At 42.6% G+C, this 24,715-nt stretch overlaps 1 long non-coding RNA gene across 2 annotated transcripts in view; it reads right to left on the minus strand.

Annotated features, from left to right (window-relative positions):
* Positions 1-24,715, minus strand: part of LOC148686306 (uncharacterized) — a 59,829-nt gene that overhangs the window by 29,364 nt on the left and 5,750 nt on the right. Inside the window, exon 1 of one of the 2 annotated variants that reach the window (XR_015949078.1) lies at positions 20,547-22,724. The exons of the other annotated variant lie outside the window; for it this stretch is intronic. This is a non-coding gene — a long non-coding RNA (uncharacterized LOC148686306). Of the gene's footprint in view, positions 1-20,546; positions 22,725-24,715 lie in introns of those variants that run through there. 2 annotated transcript variants of the gene reach the window in all.

The following is a 24,715-nucleotide window of genomic DNA, read 5'->3' on the forward strand; positions in this document are numbered from 1 at the left end:
GTTGGCCCAGAACAGCCCAAGTCAGGGTGCTTATATCTAAGGCCATCCGAGTTATTCTGGCACTTCAGCCAGAAAAGCCCACCAGCATCTCCTCCCTCCCTGACAGCAAAACCACAGTAATTAACTATTTCCTGCCCTTTCATGAAAGCCAAAATCAGTGGCCTGAGGCAGCTGCCTCATTCTGCCTAATGGTAGGTCCAGGCCTGCTGGTCCTCGGAGGTCCTCCTTTGCCAGGTTAATTGCAATATGTAATTGTAGGCAGGACAAGCAGATAACTGGTTGGTGGTTCATCAATGGAAGTGAATTACAGGAAATCTCTCCCTAGCTTTTGAAATGTGATATCCAGGAGACTCTGGGAAGATGGAACCCTTGAGCAGGCAACCAGGGTTGTTTGTGGTTACAATTCATGGTTAGTGAAGAGAGATCTTAACCACAAGCCCCAGTCCATATGGCATGCCAAGCCAAACCTTGGTTTAGCTCAGCAAATAGGACTAGGGAGGCTGCAAGCTCCTCCCTAGCGGTCCCACTAAGCAAAGTTAGGCTTAGCATTAATATCTAAACCAGCCCATTAGGCACCCTCCAGATGTTTTGGACTACAGCTCCCATCAGCCTCAGCTGGCATGGCATCCAAATCATTGGGGAAAGCTGGTCTGAATTACTTTTCTCTAATGGTCTGTTTCTATTCTGGTATCATGATGATTTAAAAAATAATAGTCGTGAAGATTTTGAGTAAAAGGTCCTATTAAATGGTTAATTTAAAATCTAGCTTGGACAGGGCACATACAGAAAATCACTTGTGAGTCACACTGATGCAACATTACAGAATTAGGAAATCTGGGAGGCAGCCAACACATCTTCTGAGCAACAAAACAAACATCTGGATGCTGACATATTTGTGCAAGAGTTGTTGTGAGAAGGGAGTGGGGGGCTTCTGAGAAGGCTGGACATCTGGGTGTGCATCCTAAAAGTTGTTGCTGAGATATCAGAGGCCGCTTTTCTTGGAAAGGCTGCTGGTGGGAAAGACGGGTGCTCCATTTCAGATTGCCGTGGTATGGAATAACTATTATTATGTTTTAAAAGCATGGTCTAAATTATGGGCCTGTAGTTCCCACTTGGTCTCTGGACAATGATGTTTTTCATCTTCTGGTTTTATAATAGCAGCATAAACTCGTCTATAGACTTGCACAGAAAAGTAGGATCTTAAAGCTGGAAGTGATCCATGGGTCACCCAGCCCAACCCCTGCTAAAGTCTTCCTGACAGGTAAATCTGCAGCAGTCAGACTCACTAGCAGACAGACATTCTGTGGCCTGAAGGCTTAGACTGCTCCTTTGTCAATGGGGTAGCAACTGGAGTGATGGGCAAATAGAGTCCATGTTCACCTGTCGTGAGTGAATTCAGAAGAAGGCATCTTGGTCCTCCAGAGGAACATTTGGCCCTCCAAATGTTGCTGAACTACAACTCTCATCGAGCTCAGCCATTATGGCCAGGGATTATGTGAGTTGTAGTTCAGCAATGTCTGGAGGGCCAAATGTTCCCCACACCTGGCATGGTAGATATTAGAGAATGTATTGGGGCTGCAGTTTGGGGGATGTGGCTGTGGGGGTCACCATGAGGAGCTCTTGCACTTACCAGTGCAAGTAACTATATGAGACTTAGCCTTAGCCAAGGGCAGGGCAGTCTTGAGCAGGTCGGGCGCCCTGGCGCTGAGGCACGGAGATCGCTCCGGCGCCCCTGCCCTCGTAGCGTGCAACATGGCTTCCGCACGGCTTTGCCGCGCAGCGCCCCGCCTGCCGGCCCTGCGCCCTGGCGCCCCGCACCACCGGGACTATACCTAGAGCCGGCCCTGGCCAAGGGTCAGCAAACTTTTTCAGCAGGGGGCCGGTCTACTGTCCCTCAGACCTTATGGGGAGCAAGACTATATTTAGGAACGAATTCCTATGTCCCACAAATAACCCAGAGATGCATTTTAAATAAAAGCACACATTCTACTCATGTAAAAACACCAGGCAGGCCCCACAAATAACCCAGAGATGTATTTTAAATAAAAGGACACATTCTACTCATGTAAAAACATGCTGATTCCTGGACCGGCTGCTGGCCAGATTTAGAAGACGACTGGACCGGATCCAGCCCCCGGGCCTTAGTTTGCCTACCCATGGCCTTAGCTATGACAGCCCTCTATTGGCATATCACGGCTGGAACTAAAACAGATACTCTTTCGCCGAAAGCGAAAACAAAGCAAAACACCTAACAGCCAACAGTAGAAAGCAAAGTTTCATTCTGAAAGCATCTAATACCACCTCCCCCCCAAAAAAAAAAAATTAAGATGCTTCAGTGAAGTGGATTCCACAATCAATCATGCTAAACAGCTCACTGAAATGCCTGTGACAGTTGCATCATCATATTTACAAATTTGCTACATGATCCAATTCATTCTAACCTTTGGCAATTGATCAGCCTAACAAAGGATAGTCAGCAAACCTCCATAATGGAATACAAATTACATGCCTCTTTTGTGAATGATTCACAGAGAATACAAGTGTGGTATAGTTCATCTGTAGAATATGTTTCTAGGCTGTGATGAGTGAGGATCCAAGCTCTTCTCTCCAATAATCTAAATCAAACATTTCATCATTGTGATACCTACTAAGATGGTGACCAATTGAGTGCACATCAATGGGCAGGTATACACATCCTATTTCACCAACACTTGCCATTTCTTTCCCCCCTGGAGTATTCAGCGTGCAGTGGCGATTTTCCATTGATGTAAGAGGTTTATAGCACCAGAAACAAATAAACATCTTCTCTTTGTGGAAATATTTGTCTTCATTTCTTTATCTGAACCAGTGCTAACCATGAAGACATCAGGGAAGTAAAAAAAAATATGATAGGGAAAGTTGCACCCAACTGGAAAGTTGGGTGCAAAAAAATGTCCACTGAGAATCTGTGTCTTAAAGCACTGCTTCACTTGGGTTTGTGGCAAGCCTGGATCTGTTTTTAACTCAGGCAGCAGGAATTAATGAAGCAGCAGCCCCTTCAAGACTGTGATTTTGCATTCTGTTTTAAAGACTTAACCATTCAGAGTAAAGTTACAATAAACTCACCACATCAGTGCCATCCTGCAATATACCCTGTCTAGCTGACTTGCATTTAAATTGCCATCTTCAGCTGAGATGCTAAATCAGGCATCCCCAAACTTCGGCCCTCCAGATGTTTTGGACTACAATTCCCAACATCCCTGACCACTGGTCCTGTTAGCTAGGGATCATGGGAGTTGTAGGCCAAAACATCTGGAGGGCTGCAGTTTGGGGATGCCTGTGCTAAATCATTATGTGCCTGAAAGGCACTTCCACACATGTGTACACCCTTTCTTTCTTTCTCTCTCTCTCTCTCTCTCTCTCTCTCTCTCTCTCTCTCTCTCACACACTCACACACACACACACACACACACACACAGTTCTACTTTGCTAGCAAGCCAGGAGGAAGCTCAGATTGCTTGGAGTAAAGGAACCACACTTTATGTTATGTTGTTGTTGTTTAGTCGTCTTAGTTGTGTTTGACTCTCCATGACCCCATGAACCAGAGCATGCCTTGGAAACTCTCACTTTCATCTCAAAGCTTCTCCTTTTTTATGCCCATGGAGTTTTCTTGGCAAAATACTGGAGTGGTTTGCCAGCTCCTTCTCCAACTTGATGTTATTGTTGACAGAAGATCAGATTTATAGGGTCTGCTTCCTCCACACTGCGGGGAACTTTGAGGAAGGTATAAAACTGATGTTGTGATTGGCTTATATATAAAAATGGAGGGAAAGGCAGCTTCTGAGCTAAGCCAATCCTTCCTTATTGAACCTCATCCTATCAGAGAATGTTTCCAGCGCTCATTGAAGCAGTGTAAAACCATTCTAAGACACAGGGTCTCTATTCCGGAAAAATATTGTTGTTTCCTTCCTTTGAGGTTAAACAATGGGTGGGCAGCCTGTAGCTGGGGACCAACACGGGACCCCTGACCTCACTTTATGAGGCCCCCATCACCTTTTCTGCTACCACTTTGGGGTTTCTTCCTTCCTGTTCATTTGCTCCTTATTTGTCATTGCTCTTTTTCATTGCTTCTTTCTAATTATTTTTATAACAATTGTAAGGGGCAGTATTTTATTTGATAAATATAAATTCATTTGATTTTATTTATTTAAAAAACCAGTTGTCTGAGAACAAATTAGTAGGCTTCTGCCAATTGGGGTGTGGGTATGTCACACTAACATCAGAAAGGAATAGCTTTCACTTGCACCAGCAACTCTCTTGAGCTTCTAAATATAAATAAATAAAAGTACTCTTTGGGTACAGACTTTTCATTGTTTGCTTTGTAAATCAATCAGCCATTATCATCAGGAAATCTGAAACGCGGGGGTGGGGCAGAAGCTGGTAGCAGACAATAAAAGCAGAGGCACCTTTCTTCATTCTTTCCTTGTTTTTGTGGGAAGTTTGATTCATTAGGAAGGGTGAAAACAGATTTGCTTTAATATCACTTAAGTAACACCAGTACAAAATCCTGAGTAGGTGAAATAGGATGAATCATAGATATATCAGCTTCTAGGGCAGTAGATCATACAGATTTATGATGGTTTGAGCTTCTTTCTTGCATTATTTGGACTTTCTAATATTAAAATCGAAAACAACAACTATCCTGCAGGAGGCTAGGTTAGGGGAGACAGAGGTGGCTTCACAGCTGAGTCTACTACATGCCCCTCATCATCTGCTTTCTGAGGCAGCCACCTCACTCTGCCTAATGGTAGGGCCAACCCTGGTTTCCTCCCATCGGCATCCAAGTGAGAGAAAATCACTACACCAGCTCCAAGGCTGGGGCCGTTTTCTGTTCTGCTTGGGAGTATACTGTGGAAATGGGGCTGGTGGTGTTGGATCCTGTGGGTCCAATGCATCCCATGATCTGCCCACTTTTAAACCCTCCTGCAGGTGAGGGAACCCATGTAAAATGCAGAGATTAAGCTTGCCTTGTAGACTCCACTGCCAATATCTCTAATCTCTTGTTGATGGAGACAAGAGCAGAACAAAGAGATTTTTTTTATCAAGCTTTTATTCATGGGTACCAACCTTTGATCAATAATAAATGAAACATAAAAACCTTTCAGAAATGCTGGGTTGGCGCTTATGCACAGTGACTGAGATAAACAATGAGTGCTGATTCATGATGCAGCTTGCTTCATTTGCCAAACAACTTATATAACTTGAAAATATGCATGCAAATGGTAGCAGTTTGCTGGCAGGGGGATAGGAGTGCATTTTTACAACAACAAATCAAGATGCAAAGTCATAGCAACAGAATATGGAATAAAAAGGGCTTCCCTCTCAAAAGGACGACATACACACACATAGGCTACTTCTTCCTAAAGCTGGAAGAACTTAGAAAAAAATAGCGCTGGACCAGCTGTTTGATGAGTGGGTCATTTGCTCCATATATCTAGGCAGGGACACACACACACACACCTTTAGAAGTGACCTGGAATCGGTTAATGAATGTATTCAGCAGCAGTTTATCTTGCCCTGGAGAAGAAACAGAGGCAGTCACTGAAGCAAGCAAGAGCATAAAAAGAGGGACCAAGCCCAGTCAGCTACTGTGTCTCTTCCTACTTCACAGCAAGCTAAGTTGCATTTATTCAATGGCCACTGGGCACACATTGGTTAGCCACCTTCATGTCGCTTCCTGGGAGAACGTAAGTGCATTCTGACATTTCTTAGCTTGCCCTCTCCACCAGCATATCAAGCAAAGGAGCCAGCTGAGCCACTGATGAAGCCTGTTGATGGCAGCAGTGTGAAAGGTAAGGAAACCAAAGAAGAGAAACAGAAGGACTAGCAACATAGCTGAAACAGAAAAGGACTGAGGAAAGTAGGGCTGGTCATGGGTCAGGAAGTGGGGGGAACTGGAGGAAGACAATGGCAGGAGAGTAAACGCATCAAACCATGGTGATGCGTACACAGCAAGAAAAAGCAGCCTTGTTGTGCGTTAAGCCCATAATGTGTATACAGTGGGTATACCTCTACTTACAAATAACTCTACTTACGAATTTTTCTACTTACAAATGGAGCTCCGTCCGCCATCTTGGATGCGGTTTAGATAGGATTTTTTCTACTTACGAATTTTTAGATAGGGTTGCTTCGACTTACGAATTTTTTCTCCCAATGCATTCCTATGGGATTCGACTTACAATTTTTTTTCAACTTACAAATGTGTGTTCGGAACACATTAAATTCATAAGTAGAGGTACCACTGTATACCCTATGATTCAAGGCCAAGTAGAAATAAAACAAAATGCAAAGTTCTACCAGAAGCCAAAGGAACTCCTCTCTGACCAACCCTGAGTTCCTTCAAAACTACTATATATGCAACACTTTCTATTTCCCATGTTTTCTCATGATCCTTTGCACTGGGCCATACAGTTTCTAAAACCACTTCCGCCTTCAGCAAAGCTCACCCAATCAGAGAGGCAGACAAGCTCTGGTGAGGCAAAATCAACAGCAGAGATCCCTTTTCCCACTGCCCACAAAATAATCAGTGAGAAAGCCTTCATGTAATTGATTATATATGCGGCAATGATCCATGATAATTTATCACATGATGACTGATGGCAACACTTGGATATCTTTAGATATTATTATTATTATTATTATTATTATTATTATTATTATTATTATTACATAATAATGCCATTGTAAACTGACCCTGATGTTGTGCAGAAAGCCTCAAAGCCTGGCCCTCTGAAACTGCAGAGACCTCTCAGGGGCTTTGTTAAAAAGATGAATTCAATTATCAACATTATGCAGATGTGCATCAGATGCAGATATAAATTAGTATATCTCTACCTCTAAAGGGGGGGAGCATTGGCTAGATTCCTTAATACATATGAACTGTTGAAATGTTGTTGAGACCAATAGAAGACACCTACATAACATACATAGCTGCCAAGTTATCCCTTTTTTACAGGGATTTTCCCTTATGCTGAATAGGCTTCCTCGCGAGAAAAGGAAAAACTTGGCAGCTATGATAACATATTGATGCAATAATCATCCATTCAGATTCTTGTTGCTGTCCCCACACAATCCAGATGTTTGGCTAAATATTCAGATGGCATATATTGACACAGAAATTAGATTTGGCATTTACTATTCATAAAATGAAAGAGGGACAAATTAATTAAACATGGAGATTCCTAACCAAGTTGTTTGGGAGAGTTATAACGTACCCTAAATATTGAATTTCCCACCAAGAGTCATGCAGTACATAGAGGAACTCTCCTTTATAAAACTTTCTATAACCCCAGGAGGAGTTGGGCAGTTAAATTGAGCAGCATGGGGATTGCCTCTGCTTGCTGGCAAGGCAGCCAAATCAGTTTCAGCTGGAAATAAGTGCTTCTATGTTTCCCAGAACCGAGCCTTAATGGAAGGCAAGATACAACTGCTATGATGAAGTCACTAATGTTGTTATTATACAATCCTTTGGAAAGCAGTTTGAGATCCTAAGGGGTGAAAACATTGATATGCATGAGAAAGCCGACATTTATTATTATGACACTAACGGAATGGAAAGAAAGCTTCATGTAAAATATGAATGGTTGCTCCTTCCAAGAAATGTATTACAGCTTTGGCTTTGGAAAAAGATAATTCAGGTTCTCAGCCATGGATGCAAACTATTTGAAAAAAGTACAGAATGTGGAAAGCAATGCTCCAAAACAGCAATCTGCTTTTCTTCAGCCAGGGTTGTTGGCCCTTTCTGACTCAGGTGTCTTCTGAGTCAGAGTGAGACTCTCAAGCTGAGGGCCACATGCCCTTCTGAACAAACTTCTGGGGGCCACGTGACAGCGGTGAGTGGGCCCAGAGGCAAAAGTGGTTGGGGCATTCAACATGAATGCTACCTCTGTTCAATAGGCTAGTTTCTTCACATGTGTTCCCTCTCTGCTCCGTCCAAGGAAGCCAGAAGCATTATCAGTGCTCAAGGACACATTCCAGTCGGCAAAAACACTCAAGGAGGTGGCAAAGCAGGACTAATGAGGGGCGTTGTTGCTGTGGAATGCAAGTGTCTTGAGGAGAATGCCAAGACCCAGATAGAGAGACCTGGAGGGCCACATCTGGCACCTGGGCCTCGAGTTCCCTATCTCTGACTGAGGTCATGCCAACCTTTTCATTTGGAAAGTTCAAACCCCTGCAGGCTCCAGCCCTCACCACTGGCATGCATGCTGACCACACCCAATTTAGCTGTGCCTCCTGGACTTTAGCTTCTATGGAGGAAGGTCGCCATTTTTAATTGAGACTTTTCAATACCCTCAAAAAGCTATAAATCCCAGCATTCTTTGGGAAAGCCATGACAGCTAAGTGGCTGTGTTTTCTGTGCAGCTGTAAAACAGACCTGTCACCAGTCAAAGGAGTCTGAGTGTCTGGGAAGCAAAAAAAGAGCTTTAACTGAGTGGCATTGGTACCACTCCATATGCCTTAATCGGATACGGAGCATTTCTGCAGTTAGAACCTTTCCTATCTTTGTTAGGCAGTTCAGCAGCCTTCAAGACAGCAAGAAGGTCTCTGTGTTGGACCTTGTTCCTTCCTGACTCCCCAGCTGTTGGCGCTGTGCAGAGTATCTCCTGCCAGGAATCCTTTGCATATTATTCGCAATGTGTCCTGAATGCACCTCTCCTCATTCCAAGGAAAATACAGCCCTTTTCTGCTTCTATATGTTGAATGATCATCCTTGTTACCAATTATGTGATTAAGTTCCTCAACAAAACTTCACAGAAGTATTATTCTGTGTGTGTGTGTGTGTGTGCGTGCGTGCGTGCGTGCGTGCGTGCACGCTTATATATCCAGACATAGCATAATATTGTGGTGGATTCCGCCTAAACGCCAGTACTGTTAATGTAATCATATTTCTGATACTCTGGGCAGGAGTGAGGGTTGCTGGCAGGATCTCACTGAGGATAAAAGAGAATCCTTAGCCTCCATTTCATTCTAACCTACTTAGCCCAACTGCGGCTCCTTGCGCTTGCTAACTCATCCTGTGCCTGTTGCTATGACAACACTGCAATATGCCATGCAAGGATGTAGGTTGCCTAATGCTCACCAGCTAATTCTGAGGCTGTTTGAGGAACACAGACACTTGATGAGTCATAGAATAGGTCAAACAAACAAAAAACCACCAGGGACTGATTAAGGTGAGGCCATTTTTTTCTGATACTTTTAACAGGAGGAGATGGTGGTGGTGGTGGTTGTTTTACTTCATTCAAATAATTAAATTCCCTTTCTATTTGTTGCAGGTGTTTAGACTTTTTTTTTTTGCACAAGCGTTTCAGTCACCTAGTGTATGTTGACTTGAGCCCCCTCAGTATTCAGTATCACACCATTTAAACAGTTGTGGCTTCCCCCAAAGAATCCTGGGAACTGTAGTTTGTTAAGGATGATTAGCATTGTTAGGTGGCCGGAGCTAAAATTCTCAGGGTAGTTTAACAGCCAGTCTCTCTTCCCAGGGAACTCTGGGAACTGTAGGACTCCTACGTGCTACTCCAACTGTGTGATTGTCACCAGGAAGTCAAACTTTATGGGTTCTAATCTACATAGTAGCCTATCCATGTGAACACCCACATTGCTTGGGCCATTTTCAACTACGCCAAGGAAACACCTACTTATCAATAGAGAGGAGGTTCCCTTGCGTGGTGAGAAACCATTTCCCATAATGAACTTATTGCATTGATAGTACCCACACAGAGTGGTTTCTTGGCAGCAAGCATGGTACCTGAGAATTAGGCCATAGCTGCAATTGCAAATGACTGAACACCATTTTGCATACTTAGTAGCAGAGTACTGACTGTGATACTAGAACCCTAATCTACCAGGAAATGCACATTTAATAGAGACACACGGCTTCTGCCATTCTAAGCAAATTTACAAAGGTTGAACCCAGTAGAACCAATTCCCACATAAGTATGATTAGAATTCTGGCCTAAAAACTCTAACACATGCTGAATTGGTTCGACAAATATATCATTACCTTTCACTGAAGGGGGTGGGGAGGAAATATAAGTAGAATTTCTGTAAGAATGTTGGGTATGCGCCAAATGAAGGATGGGGGCTTTAACTTTCCTTTTAAATGACATTCTTAAAGAAACCATTATGCCAGCTTCATGATAAAGATCTTTATGTGTAATACATTACCCTCCGGTCTTTACAAATGTGGGTTGTTACAACCAGATAGACCAAGCAATTTGAAACTGCAGTGTAAGATGCAAGTTAATGAAAAAAAATGCAGCATTTTTACAGACACCAACACATAAGGAAACAAGACTTGTCAAAAGAATTGTAGATAACTACAAGGCAGTTTCTTCCATTTGGGAATTTAATTTTTCCGATTATGAATCTACAGTATATGGAAAATAACAGTGTTGGCAACTTCATCATGGACCAACGAAAGATTCATGAGATACGCGTAATGAGTTACTTGCCAACTAATGTTGTTACACAAGGTAGCTGCAGGGAAAGTGAAATTTGAATAGTGTTCATGATCTGCTCCCAAATGGGTGTGTTATGTTTTTGTGTGTCCCAGATCTTACTAGTGCCTCCAGCAAAGAGTGGCCAGCACTGTCAAAACCAGGATGTGGGAAGTTATTTACCAGAAGTTTCTGAGGACTTCCATCTTTTCTCCACAGACTTAGCTTTGGGTTTTATCAAATGATGGCCAGGAATAAGCAGGTGTATTAAAATGATGTGGGGTTTGGCTCATGTGCAGTCAAAGAAAGCTTTGGAAATGATGAAGGGAAATGTGGGGGGGGGCTTCATTTAAAATTTTGTAGACTGGGCACCCATAGCCCTGGTGAGTTGGTGCATATGAACTACAGGATAGATATGGATTGAGGCTCAAACCAGTGTGAGAGTGCACTGGGTGCAGAGTAAATGGGAGTTTGTACACCGCCAAAACAAGGATGAACATGGCAGTAAGGAAACAAAGGCTCACAGTGGGTGAAATCCCCACCGAATTCAGCAGAATTTACTTCTGACTGGATATGTTTCACTGAAATTTACTGAGCAGGTTAATTAAAAGCATGGTTAAGGAGTCTGCTAACCTCCTAGTAAGGCACTTTTTTCTTTGGCAGGAAAAACATACCTGTGCTCACACACCTGTACAGGATTTCTGCAGAAGAGAGGCTGTTGTGCTTTTGGTCCAGGGCTTCTTCCCTTACACATCTGGTTGGCCACTGTGAGAACAGGATACTGGGCTAGATAGGCTTTTGATCTGATCCAGCAGAGCTCTTTTTATGTTATTATATCAATAATAAAACAATAACAGTGTTTGACATAATTGACAAAATGTATTGAGTCCATGTAGATGGCATGGCTAAGCTTATATTTAAAGTTCCAGTAACCAATCCCAGGTTTGGATGAAAGGGAAATATCTAGATCCAATTTGCGATCCTGTTCTACACTGATTTCCCAATAAAAATCCAGGTTTCCAGTTCTGGATACTCAGGTAGCACCTGTGGCTAGGAGTTCCTCATGCATGCAGTCTAATCCTATGAACGTTTACTTAAAAGTAAGACCTACTGTGCTCCATGGGGTTTTATATGCACCCTAGGTAGGTGTGCATGGGATTGTGGCCTTAAACTGACTTGTCAACTGCAGCTGCTTTTAGGAAAGGAGGACCTTGCCTCCATGATATACATCATGGGTAGGCAAACTAAGGCCCAGGGGCCAGATCCGGCCCAATTGCCTTCTAAATCCGGCCCACGGACACTCAGGGAATCAGCGTGTTTTTACATGAATAGAACGTGTCCTTTTTTACATGAATAGAACGTTTTTACATGAATTGAACGTGTCCTTTTATTTAAAATGCATCTCTGGGTTATTTGTGGGGTATAAGAATTTGTGCAAAGACTCTGTTTATAAATTAGTCTGTCTAACTGCTGACAGAAGTGAGCCAGAATACATATAATAACATTGTTCTGAAAGTACTGCATTGGCTCCCTGTTACTTTCCTGTCAGACTCAATCAAAAGGTGCTGACCGTAAAAGCCCTGAAAGACTAGGCCAAAGTTGTTTTCTTCCATATAAGCTTCCAGTAGACTGGGGTTGTCAGGTGAGGCTCAGCTCTGCGTGCCAGCTTTGTCTGAGGCTAGGGCACCTGGCACATGGAGCCCATTCTTCTCAGCTGCGGAGTGCACCTACTCTATAATTCCCAGTCCCAGCACTTCTACTTATGTCCATTAAGAGGATCATAAAACCTTCTGTTCTTGCAGTCTTACAGGGTCAGCAATTGATCTGGCTTTTTATTTTACCTGGCAGTTGGTGTTACTATCCAGTAACTTCTTTGCATGATTTTGGGGGGCATTTTTTGGAGAATTGTGAAGCTTCCCACTACTTGCTTGCTTTTTTTTTCCTTCCTGATTTCTGTTTTATTTATGTTTTCATTGTTGCAGTTTCTCCCAGTAGTATCATTGTGAGCTACTCTGAGGAGCTGAGGGGGCCATGTGGGCTGGGATTTTAACATCCATCCATACGTTCAAAAAGAAAAAAAGTGGGGGGAACCTCCCATGCCTTTTCATCATTTATCTCTCTAATCACTACAGCCACACATGCACAACAAGCAGCACATGTTTGAAGAAGCAGAATCTTCGACTTGCATGGGCAGAGCAAGTTCTTCCAGATAACATAATGCCAATTATAACATAATCCCTAACTTGCCCTCCCACAGGCTACTATATTATTTTAAAATCAAGCAGCAAGCGTCCTGTGGAGGTGTGCCTACCTGATCTTGAACAATGGTTTCTCAGTTTTTCCCAAGCTAGTATTTATAATTAAGATCCCTCACTGCTCAGTAGAAGAAGATGAGAAACGTATCATTGCCAGATATGATGAACAGAAGTAGAATCGTCCTAGGGGCATTTTGGTGGTGGTGTCTTTAAAAGACAGTAGCTTCCACCTAGGCAGGAGTGGGGAACCTGTGGCTTTCGAGATGCTGTTGGACTCCAATTCCCATCAGCCCTGGTTAGCATGTTCAATGGTCAGGGATGTTGGAAGTTGTAGTTCAACATCTGGAGGGCCACAGGTCGCCCACCCTTGGAGGCGTGGCCCCAGAGCCCTTTTCTGTTGATGTTTTCCCATCGCAACTGCAGGGCCTCAATAGGGCTTATAAGGCTTCCATAAGTGAACAGCCTGCTTTGCTAATGGACAGTGGCTACACTCTGTGTCCCCAACAAGCTGCAAGTCAACTGCCTTGGTTTACCCTTGCTGAAGAGGTGCTCCACACTGCTAAATCAAATAAAAGTCCTATCCATGTTGCAGTCTAGGCCTGAATCTGTGACGTCTTTCTTACTTTTTAACTACAGGTAGGTAGCCGTGTTGGTCTGAGTCGAAACAAAATAAAAAAATTCCTTCAGTAGCACCTTAAAGACCAACTAAGTTTTTATTTTGGTATGAGCTTTCGTGTGCATGCACACTTCTTCAGATACTTTTTAACCCAGTTGATATTTGGTGGAGATGGCACTAATTGTGGTTCATGTCAGTGAAGCACATGACTAATTATACAAGCGATGATACAGATAAGAATTTGCCACACACCAAGTTTGGCACATAGGAGTCTTTCTGTGACTGGTTCCACACATGTATTGCTCTGTGGGCACGTTATCTCATCTGGTGGTGTGTGTGTCTTGGCCAGACTTTCTTTTCTTGTGGTTTAACAGCTGCGGATTCCATTTACCCCTCTCACTCACTTTGCCATTCTTTCATAGCTTCCCTACCACGAGTCCAAGTGGCACCCTGCCTAGATGTTGCCATAAAACTGAAGCAAACATGGCCTTGTAAGATTGTAGGAGTGGATAAAAAAACATTGCTGTGATCAAAGGAAGCTTTAAGAGCATCTCCCTATAGCCAGTTCTAGTTTCTTTGTGTAATCATGAAATAATGGGTCCTTCTAGACAGCAACAAAAAGCTATTCTTTTTCTAATGCTCTTCAAGCCTTAGCCCAATTCAGTGCTAGTCCTTCAAAGTGCATCTCCTATGCAATGGATAGGAGAGCCACACTGGGAAACTTTATCTATCCCAAGCCATTCCTCAGCTTGAGTTCCCTCTGCCACATGAAATTGATGAACTATTTATTCATCTCTGAAGTCCAGGTACAACTGTGAGGTAGGGGAAAAAATGAACTTGACAAGATATTCGTCAATTGCACCTCATTCCATCTTGAAACATGTTCTGGGACTCGCTGCAGGTTCGGTCGCAAGAACTCTGCAGCAGTAGGATGTCGTATTAGGGCAAGTTAATTGTCAAAAGGCAAACATGTAATAAAGAGTGACAGCATTCTACTCTTATCACACAGCTCATCAAAAGCCATGCCTCCAAAGAGGTGAGGTAATAGCACTATGTCAGTTCATACCAGAAAGTTTGTGCTATCACAGTGACAGAGGCTTCAAAAATCAACACAAACCAGTCCCTTAAACGCATGGGACAGAATGTGACTGCCATGAGACAAACAACATCTGAATTCTCAAGAAAGAGAATAAGGGATCAAATAAGGGATCAAATACTAGAGAAAATTGTGTGGATGCAATTTTCTGGAATCCAATAATTAAATGCTACCAAATGTTTTTTAAACAATACTTCAGGGAATGATGCATTTGGGTGGAAAAATATTTATCACATCCCCTTTAAAGAACACTACAAGTGCTGTCTAGTTCTCTGAACATAATATGGAACACCAAATTTCCTGACCATGTTTTTTGCTCAGTGGTTATTGTGACACACTTGGACCAAACAGGTCAAAGGAAGTGTAGGTAGATAGATGATAGATTGATTGATGGATAGATTATGTGTTCTCCAAGCTCTCACCTAAAATGGATGGATGCTGAGGGCACTTGAGGTAACCATTCTCTGTGAAGAGAATAGAAAAATGGATAATTTAGCTGTCACAGAGCTCCAGTTCCCAGTACTCTTAACAAACTACAGTTCTCGAGATTATTTGCAGGAAGCCATGAGCTTTAGATATATGTTGTGGATACTTCTTGCCATAATGGCTGGGTTCTGCCTACACTGTCAAAGGCAGTATGCTTCTGAATGCTGGGACTCAGGAAGTAGGGGGAGTGTTGTTGCCTTAATGTCCTGCTTGTGGGTTTCCCATAGGCATTTGTTTGGCCATTGTGAGAACAAGATGCAGGATGAGATGGGCCTTTGGGCTCTGATGTTCATACGGTTTAAACACTAGTTGCCCAATGTTCTGAGAAAAAGAGCTAGGCTAGGCATTTTTTTGTGGCTGGTTTTTTCAGCTAAAGTAAATGGAACAGGTTAAATTTCTATTTTCTGGCAAGGTTAGCCTTTGCGCTTCAATAATTTGCAGTGTTCTCATAGCAGGAAACCTGGGAGACATGGGGAGGACAAATGGAGTGCATGTGACTGCCCTTCCTGGAAGACTGAAGTAATTGATGCCACACTGAGCTGAAGTCTGAAAGCCATGATGCACTTTGGGCCTGCAGAGAGCAAATTACAGAATATAGCCAAAGACAATTCCAAAGTGTAGAATGTCTAAATGAAGCACAGTTTCTCCTTTACCTATCATCATTTTTCCTCTGTGAAAGATGCCTTTATACATTCTAATAAAAATGAAAGCTGGGATCTTACAGCAAGTCCGAAGTTAAAACAGCACGTTGGCTGCATGTTGACACAAGCCAATTGCTTGTCGAGTAGAAACTCAGAAGGCTCAAAACAGCAGGTATGTAAAATGTGTAACATTTCCTCAAACTTCAGAACAGTTATTTCCTGCACAAGTCAAGTGAATTCTCTACTTTGTGATGAAACCTGGGGAAATCTGATTCTTGGAGAAGCTGGCTAGTTTGTTCTTTTACTGTGGATTTCATAGACATTTGTTTTTCACAGGCTTTGGATGCAACCAAGACAAGGCGGTAAATTGCAAAGCATCCAAAACTTGTTCATCACTTAGGTTACAGTCCAAACCCACTCACTGGATTCTTAGCCCACTCTTCCTCCCAAAGTAATACAAACAACGTATTAAAAACAACATTTTTCAAACAAACCAAATAATCTCACAACTAACAATGTCAAAGTTGCCCAAAACAATGTCTTTCAACCAAAAGATAATCTAGGTGAACAGAAATATTTTTAAACGCACTCTAAATGTTAGTAATGAGAGGGACATACCCACCTCACCAATGAAGGCATTCTATCAGCAGGGGGCTACTAGCAAAAAAGCATGGATATGAGACAGTGATATTAAAATAAAATATTTATATTTTATTAAGGTGATTTCAGTTAAAAGAAATAAAGAGATACAGGGGGAAGGGAAAGTGAGAGGGAGAAAAACAACAACAAACATACATACATATAAAGCGAAAATATGCAAAAAAAGGGGGGAAAACAATATATGATATTCCCATACATTCTTGAATAAATTGGTAAAGTGTTATTGTCCTAGTGGTTATGCAAATGCTAATAGCCTACTACATTTTGTATAAGCTCATTGCAAATGTTATCGTATTTATCCATACAGAGTCTGCGTCAGTCCAGCATCATACTGTATCTTTATTTTTCCAATTCCTCAATATCAATTTCTTGGCTACCATTAGGGCATAGAAAATCCATTTCCATTGTCCCATTGATAATTTCCGTACTGCAGGTATCTAATTCAATAAAATAGTCTCTGCTGAAAAATTTAACTTTTTCTGCACAGTCATAGTTACACAGTCTTTCTCCCAAAACTTGTTAATTAAAGAACACTGTACAAGCATGTGGTTCAGAGAGGCATTGTCCTTGCCACAGCTCCAACACTGAGCTATCCTAGCTAATCCTTTTTTTTATACAACCTTAAAGGAGTCCAATAAACTCTAAATATTATTTTCTGTTGTATTAGTCTTAATTTTAAATCTAATGAAACCTTAGGTATTGAAGCTAATACATTTCCCCACTGTCTGGGTAATAATGAAAGTTCCAATTCTTTATTCCAATCATCTCTTACAGTCTGCATATTGAACTTGTGTATTGTTAATAGAGATCTATAAAAAGTAATTGCTGCCTTTTTATTTTTGAAGGAGTTGTCCAATTACTTCAATATCTCAGGTATCTTGGAAGCCACACACCTTATTGAGAAAAGGGCAATATTGATTTAATGTTGTGAGCAAGGATCTGTGTTGACAGCATTGTAACTTAAAAATATTCTACCCATAGGCAAGGTGCAGCCACAGTGCAAACTGCCTCATGACCTGTCTTGAAACAGTGGCTTCCAGAGAAAAAAAATCACTGAAAACTGAAGAGTAATAGCAGACAACCTTCCACTTGCCTTTCATCTTCCCTGATGAGCATAATACATTGCACTCGTAAGGTTACCTACACCCTAGAATAGCCTTCCCAACCTGATGCTGTCCAGATGTTGGCCATGCTGGTTGGATCTGATGGGAGTTGTAGTCCAGAATTTCTGGAGAGCACACTAGGTTGGGGAAGGGGAAGTCTTTTCAAGAACATGCCCTAGACTCTTCTGCAACACCTGATTTCAATGGTGGACATTGCAGTTATTTTGGAATTAACATGGGGAAGGTTGAAAGTTATTGTCCTAGAACAATGAAAGCAAGAGTGAGAATACATCCCCATTCTTAATTGCACTCTAATATTCCTTTTCCTTATTATTCCTTCCCTGCACAAAACTATCTGGTCACATACAAAATGATCACAACCAGAACCAAATGCTGACCACATGCTCACCCTCTCCAAGAGCAACCATTTATGTAATGCTGGACTTCAGTTCCTGGTAACCTGTATCACCTTCAAATGGTCCTGTGCTGCATCTCAAGATAATCACCTTCTGCCTCCAAATGAGAACACTTTTTTCATTATTTCTTGAAGACCAGCTTCATTACATCTGCTGATTTTGCTTGCAATGACATATTGGATCAGGTTAAGTTGTTACCTAGGCCCACTAGCCTACTTCCGAGCTACTTGGTCATAGTGTAACACAGCACCACACAAATGGCATGCAGTAAAGCTGCATGATTGATGCTTTTGAATTATGGTGCTGGAGGAGACTCTTGAGAGTCCCATGGACTGCTAGAAGATCAAACCTATCCATTCTTAAGGAAATCAGCCCTGAGTGCTCCCTGGAAGGACAGATCGTGAAGCTGAGGCTCCAATACTTTGGCCACCTCATGAGAAGAGAAGAATCCTTGGAAAAGACCCTGATGTTGGGAAAGATTGAGGGCACTAGGAGAAGGGGACGACAGAGAACAAGATGCTTGGACAGTGTTCTCAAAGCTACGAACATGAGTTTGACCAAACTGCGGGAGGCAGTGCAAGACAGGAGTGCCTGGCGTGCTATGGTCCGTGGGGTCACGAAGAGTCGGACACGACTAAACGACTAAACAACAACAACAACAACAAAGCTGCAGGCATTTCATTATTTGTAGCTCTGTCAGCTAAATACTTTAATCCCAACACATCAAATAATCTATTCTAGACAAATGGAGAAAAACCACCATCACCACTAAAAAACAACACATGAGCTGTGGGATTTTCCCCACATCATGTAGGCTTCCTGGTATAAAATGTAACACAAATGTTGCCTGCACCTTGGAATGCAGAAAGAGCTTTCCTTCGCCCTTCAGCCACATTGCAAAAGAGGCTGGTGGTACAGGTTTGGACTCAGCAAAAAAATATATATCTCTGAACAACCCTGGAGGAAGGATTATAGCTGTCTGCGTGTCTCATAATTCACCCTGCTTTCTGAGTGATGTTATCTGTGCATCTGTAAGAGTGAAAGGGTGTTCGAAGAATGGAAAATATGCAAAGTAGTATCAGTGACCTCCTAATTCTTTTTTTAAAAATGAACCCCCTTTCAGAAAAAAAAATAGCTTTAGCACAGGATGACACTAGACCAACAATGCCATGATATAGATCAGCGACATGATCTCACCCTCGTGCAGTAAACATAATGGTCGGATATGAAAGAGAAATCGAGTCCATAGTGGAGCCATTCTGTATGAAAATAATGGTAATGTGTTGTTGTTTTTAAGATGAGTTTGGTAAGATTAAAGCGGCTAGTTAAGGAAGACGATATCTACCGTGCATGCTACCCCAGTCTCTGAGCAATGTGAGATTGCAGGGATTCCAGGCGTTTACCCAGGATTTATGTTTCCTTTTTTGCAATGAGGCACAGTGGAGGTTGTGGTGTTTTCACGATACAGTGATACCTTGGTTTACGAACTTAATCCATTCCAGAAATCCATTCTTAAACCAAAACCATTCTTAAACCAAGGCGCGCTTTCCCTAATAAGGCCTCCCGCCCAAGACCGATGCGTCCATAGAGGCGAGCTAGGCAACTGCCTAGAGCGCCATCATCCGAGGGGCGCCGCCAGCCTGCCGCCCACTCGCCCTCCACTTGCCGCTTTCCCTCCTCCCGCTGCTTGCTGCTGGCTGCAGAGGCGCTTCCCTGCAATGCCCTGCAGGGGGCGCAGGGCCGCGCAGGCGGGGAGGTGGTGGAACCTGAGCGCACGCCCAGCTCCTTCCCCTTCCTCCGGCCGCGCTCACTTCCTCTGAGTCCGAGGCGACGAGCAGCAGCTGCAGCAGCAACGGCGGCGCCCAGCCGGCCGAGCGCCATGAGCCCAGGTGGGTTAGGTGTCCGGCTCCCCGACGGGGCAAACCCCGCACGTGGCGCAACGCTCCCTTTTGCAAAGCGTGTGCAGGAAGAGGCACAGCCCACGGGGCCCAGTCACCTTCGCCTCCCCGGGCGCCACTTAGGCGCTACAATGCCCAGGGCAGGATGCCCCGAGGCATGGGCAGAGTGCGTGCTGCTTCTGGGCGTGTTAAAAACCAGTTACCAAATAAAGCAGAAAGCCAAACAAAGTTCAGATTATAGATAATAATAAAAAAACAGCCCATTTTTTATTATTATTTTTATTAATGGGGGGGGGGGGCGCCAGAAGGTAATCTTGCCTAGGACGCAAAAAAACCTAGCACCGGCCCTGCTCCCGCCACCAATGCCCTTCCACTATTCAGATTCTGTTCTTAGACTGAGGTAAAGTTCACAAACCGGGACACTATTTCAGGTTTTGTGGAGTTCGTAAACTGAATAGTTCGTAAACAGGGCTGTTCTGAAACCGAGGTACCACTGTATATGGTTTATTTACACATATATACAACCTGAGCCTGTGATGAAGCTCTGAAGGCAGCCCTGTTTAGGGAAGCTTTTAATGTTTGACGGACTATTGTATTTTAATATTCTGTTGGAAGTTGCCCAGGGTATAAATAAATAAATTATTATTATTATTATTATTATTACTCCAAAAGGATCTTGTTTCTCTCATATCCACAGCCTTGGATTAAAACAGAAATCAAACATTGCTCTCGAATGTTGCTCTGACTCTCTCACCAGCTTGTTGCTTTCCTTTTAGGTCTTATCACTTCACACTCTATAAACTTAGCCTTTGTCCTTCTAACTATCCCAACTATCATTGAGACCCAAAAGCATTACAGAAAATACCTTGCAGGTACATGTGGGTTTTTTAAACTAACCTTTCCAGTTGCATCCCAATGAAAAGTTTCCCTGAAGGTCACCCTCAGACACAGCAGCCAATAAGATGCAACAAACCAACTGCTACCTTTTTTGTTTGGACAGATGCATGCGCCTCTCAGGATCCCAGCCAGAAGGAATTTTAACCTCACCACACCTACAGCATCACAGTTTCCTTGCTGCAATACTTACGTACGTTAATATGTGTTAATATGCCTGAAGTCATTTTCTCTCTCTCTTCCCTCCCACTCATGTCCTATTTGATGGCAGGAGCTTTTCCACAGAAATGCACACTTTGCTCTGCTGAAAAGATGCCAGGTTGTTTGGAGATAATTCAGGCTCAGATTCAGTGGGATGGACCACATATTCCCGTGCCAATTGGTTCTAAGGAATCTGAAGGGGAAGCAACAGGCAGTTTGCTTTCAACTGGGTGAAGGACAACAGAATGGTGCCTATCGCCACAGAGAAACATGTTTGGGATTAGAGATGAGGGCATTTGAGCTTGTGGTCACTAGAAGATAAATTGCCAAGCTCAGTCATGGAGAAGTATTCTTGGATCAAATAATAGACCTAACATTTTATTTGAACCTCAGGCATCCAAGAAGTATGAGGTTGAATGCTTACATTCCCACCTGAGCTTGAAGAAGTGTCAATACCAGCTTACACGAGGTGTAATATGTAATGTTTTATTATGTTTTTATATATGTTGGAAGCCACCCAGAGTGGCTGGGACAACCCAGTCAGATGGGCGGGGTACAAAAAACAATAACAATAAAATAATAACATGTTATCTGTGGAAATACAATCTCCTATTGTTTTTGTTACTTGCCAATAATCCTTTTGTTTACAAAAGCCTACCCAGGTATGTAAGGTTGATATGCATTTTTACAGGTATATTTTTACTTATTTTATTTTGGGCAGTTTGTTTTGAACTCCAGACTTCAGAGTATATTTTCCATTCCACATAAACAGCTTAGAGGTTCTGACAACTGACCAGCATACAAATTCATAAAGCAAACAAGCACCCCCTGAGATAGGTTAGGCTGAGAGATATTCACAGACCTAAGATCATGAAGGGAGCTTCCTAGTTAAACTGGGATTTGAACTCAAATCTCCCAGGTCCAACACTTTATTCACTGCTTTGTACCAACTCTCATGACCAATGAATTGTGCACTTGTCTGAATAGCCCACATTTTCATTGGAAGACAATTCCTGGTGTAAGGTATTCCTAATTTTGAATAATAATAAAAATCTGTGTGAAAAGAAGAAGAAAATAAATTGACCTTCTTCATTTGACAGTACTAATGCACAATTTTGTTCTCTTCAAAGGGGAGGAGAAGGAATCGATGATCTTGGGGGGGGGGGGGAAACATAAGGCACATGTGAAGAAGCTCCAGGTAGCTGGCATATCAATGGTTGTAGACCCCCCCCCCCAATAGCCAATTGATAAAATTATGAATAGCACAGTTCTGTTTCACTACGGTAGCTTTTTAAAAGATGCAGATCATTCAGGAAGAATAGGAGAGTCCTTTGTTGTGCAAGGTGCAGATGGATGTCTCCTGGGGGTATCTGTAACACACCACTGGCACTTCATGACAATGGAAAGCCTTACTGCTGAGCCCTGTATCCTTCCCAAATATCTAATGATCTTGCTTCTGGCTCAGATTTATACAGCATCATTGAGTACAAAATTACAGTGAGTATAAAAGCAAGTCTCTTTTCAAAGTCAGTTTCCAAGAGACCTACTGAGCATGGCTCATGCAAAAAGATCTTTGAAAAATCTGTCAAGCAACTCTTCAGAAAAAAGTACGCTATTAATGCTGCCATTTTACACAATTTATTTGTCATGTGATTTGGAGTGGGTGGGTTCAGGAAGATAAAAGCGGAAGATGTGAATAGAATTGGGCAGTATTCTCCCACCGCCCTCCTAATCTTCTCCAACCCACCTCAAATGTGAAGAACAGATAGTTTTTAATAAAAAACAACAGACAATGCATTTATTTACAATATTGCTGCAGGAAAAAGAAAACTTGATTGACAGGCAATGATGTCAGATGAGCAAATAGGTAAATTAATACACTTTTTGTGGAAAGGGAAAAGGAGAGGAAAATGCAAGTGGTAATTTCAGTTTTGCTTTCATATTAAATCACCTGGAAATTGAAGAACACATATTATATAGAATGATGAGGGGGTCTGCCTTAGCTCCTCTCTCTCTCTCTCTCCCTCCCTCCCTCCCTTTTTTGGCTGCCTGCCTGCTTTGTTGAGCAAGTGACCCTACCCATGAGACATTAATCACCACCACCTCCTGTGTATGATGTCATGGACCAGGAACTGACATCAGGAAAGATCCTGAAAACTAGCTTTGGAAAAATATGTCACACAGCCAATATTCATTGGCTTTGTTTTGTTTCCTCACCATCAGGGGAGACTAGACTAATTTTGAAAAGAGCTTTCATTTTGGCTGGAAAAGGGAGCCTCGTCTCCAGCAATTACACGATGTTGGATTCTTTTACTATATTGGTTAAAAGCTAAACAACACCCATTGATTTCACCGTATTTATTCCCAATTTAGCCCAGGTGCAGTGAATTTAATCTTCTGCACTTTTGACAGAGAACTAGCTGGAGTCAACCGCACCCCACAGCTAAGAATTCAAACCTATTTTGTAAGTGGGCCTTCTGCCCTTTGTTATTGCCTGCCTCACTATTCTGGGACATGCGAGACAGAACCAACTCCAGGACCGTTTAGCTTTAAAAAGTTAATTCTATGTGCAGATCACTGTGTGGTAGAGTAGCTTTGGTTGCAGTATTAACTAGGAAGGAGCAGCTGTTAGCCTCCCCACTCTGCAAATGAAACACGGAGAACTGGGAACAGATTGATGCTAGGATTCTGCCAATTTGAGTCACCCCTAGTGGTTGGAGACCAACATTTGCATCTGCCAGATATCTGAGCCAATTTAGCTATCCCAGGTCCAAAACAATGAGGACAGATGCAGGCTTGCCAGCCAAAAACCTACACCCTGTTCCTTCCTTGAATTTCCAAGTGGTTGCAGCAAATTGATAATGATCACCATTCAGGTGACCAGTGGTCAGTGATGAAAAATGATGACAAGAGTCAGAGCTAGCTGGCATTTATTTATTTTATTTACTTGTCATATTTCTTCGCCAGCTCATGCATGAAGTCTCTAGGTGATGCCCAATACTAATACAAAACAAAAATTAAAAAGGATCTCTATCTTGGTTCTCCCCCCATCTTCTTCCCAGCATACCTTGCTAAAAACACTATTTCCCCTTCCCCTCTCTCTCTCTCTCACACCCCATCACCTTGGCAACCTCTGTCTGCCAAGGCCCAAGATTCCTCTTAGATGAGCCATCAACACCTTTTGGCATGTTAACGCCTATATTCCAAGTGTGGAACTGGCTTGAAAAGGAAGCTTAGCTTGTATTTATCTACTGGGCTTGCATTTCCCCCTTCAAATAATCAAAATCCTACCATTTATTAATTCCTTAGGTTTAGGGAGCCCCTCCCCCCCAACTCACAATGATAGGAAGAGGTGTTCCTTTTGGTACTGAGGTCCAAAGTTGTGTAGGGCTTGTCAGTGTTTTGAAAAAATAAAAAGGTTCTGACCTCCTTTCCCTGGTCCTCGGACCCTAGTCAGCACAAAGGGTCCTCGAAAAAGCAGAATGCTGCTTTTATTACAAAAACAAAAACTTCTCCAACCATGACCAACAGCTTTACATATAAAAAAACGCAACCAGCTTTCTACCCTTCAACCAACCAACCCAACCCAACCATCCGCCACTAACATTGACCACTCTATATATACAGGTACAAGAGTCATTGAAGGCCGCTGACTCATGCTGACCTAGTTCTTTTAGCATTAAAGAAACAGAGGCCAATTTTTAGCCATGATAGGGCTTTGTAGCACTTTGAATTGGGCCTGGAATAAACTGAAATCCAGCAAAAGTGAGAAAACACTCAAGTAATGTGTCAATATTCCCTGGTCCCTGTTAACTGTCTCCCCACCATGTTCTGCACCAGCTGAGATTTCTGGACCACTTTCAAAGGCAGTTCCACAGGCAACACAGTACTTGTAATCCAAACAGGAGGCTCCCACAGCACGAACACCAGAAACTGAATCTGGATAGGGATGTAGCTGGGATACCTGCCTA

The sequence above is a fragment of the Zootoca vivipara genome, chromosome 3 (genome assembly GCF_965207765.1).
Source record: "Zootoca vivipara chromosome 3, rZooViv2.hap1.1, whole genome shotgun sequence".
NCBI classification, from domain to species: Eukaryota; Metazoa; Chordata; class Lepidosauria; order Squamata; family Lacertidae; genus Zootoca; species Zootoca vivipara.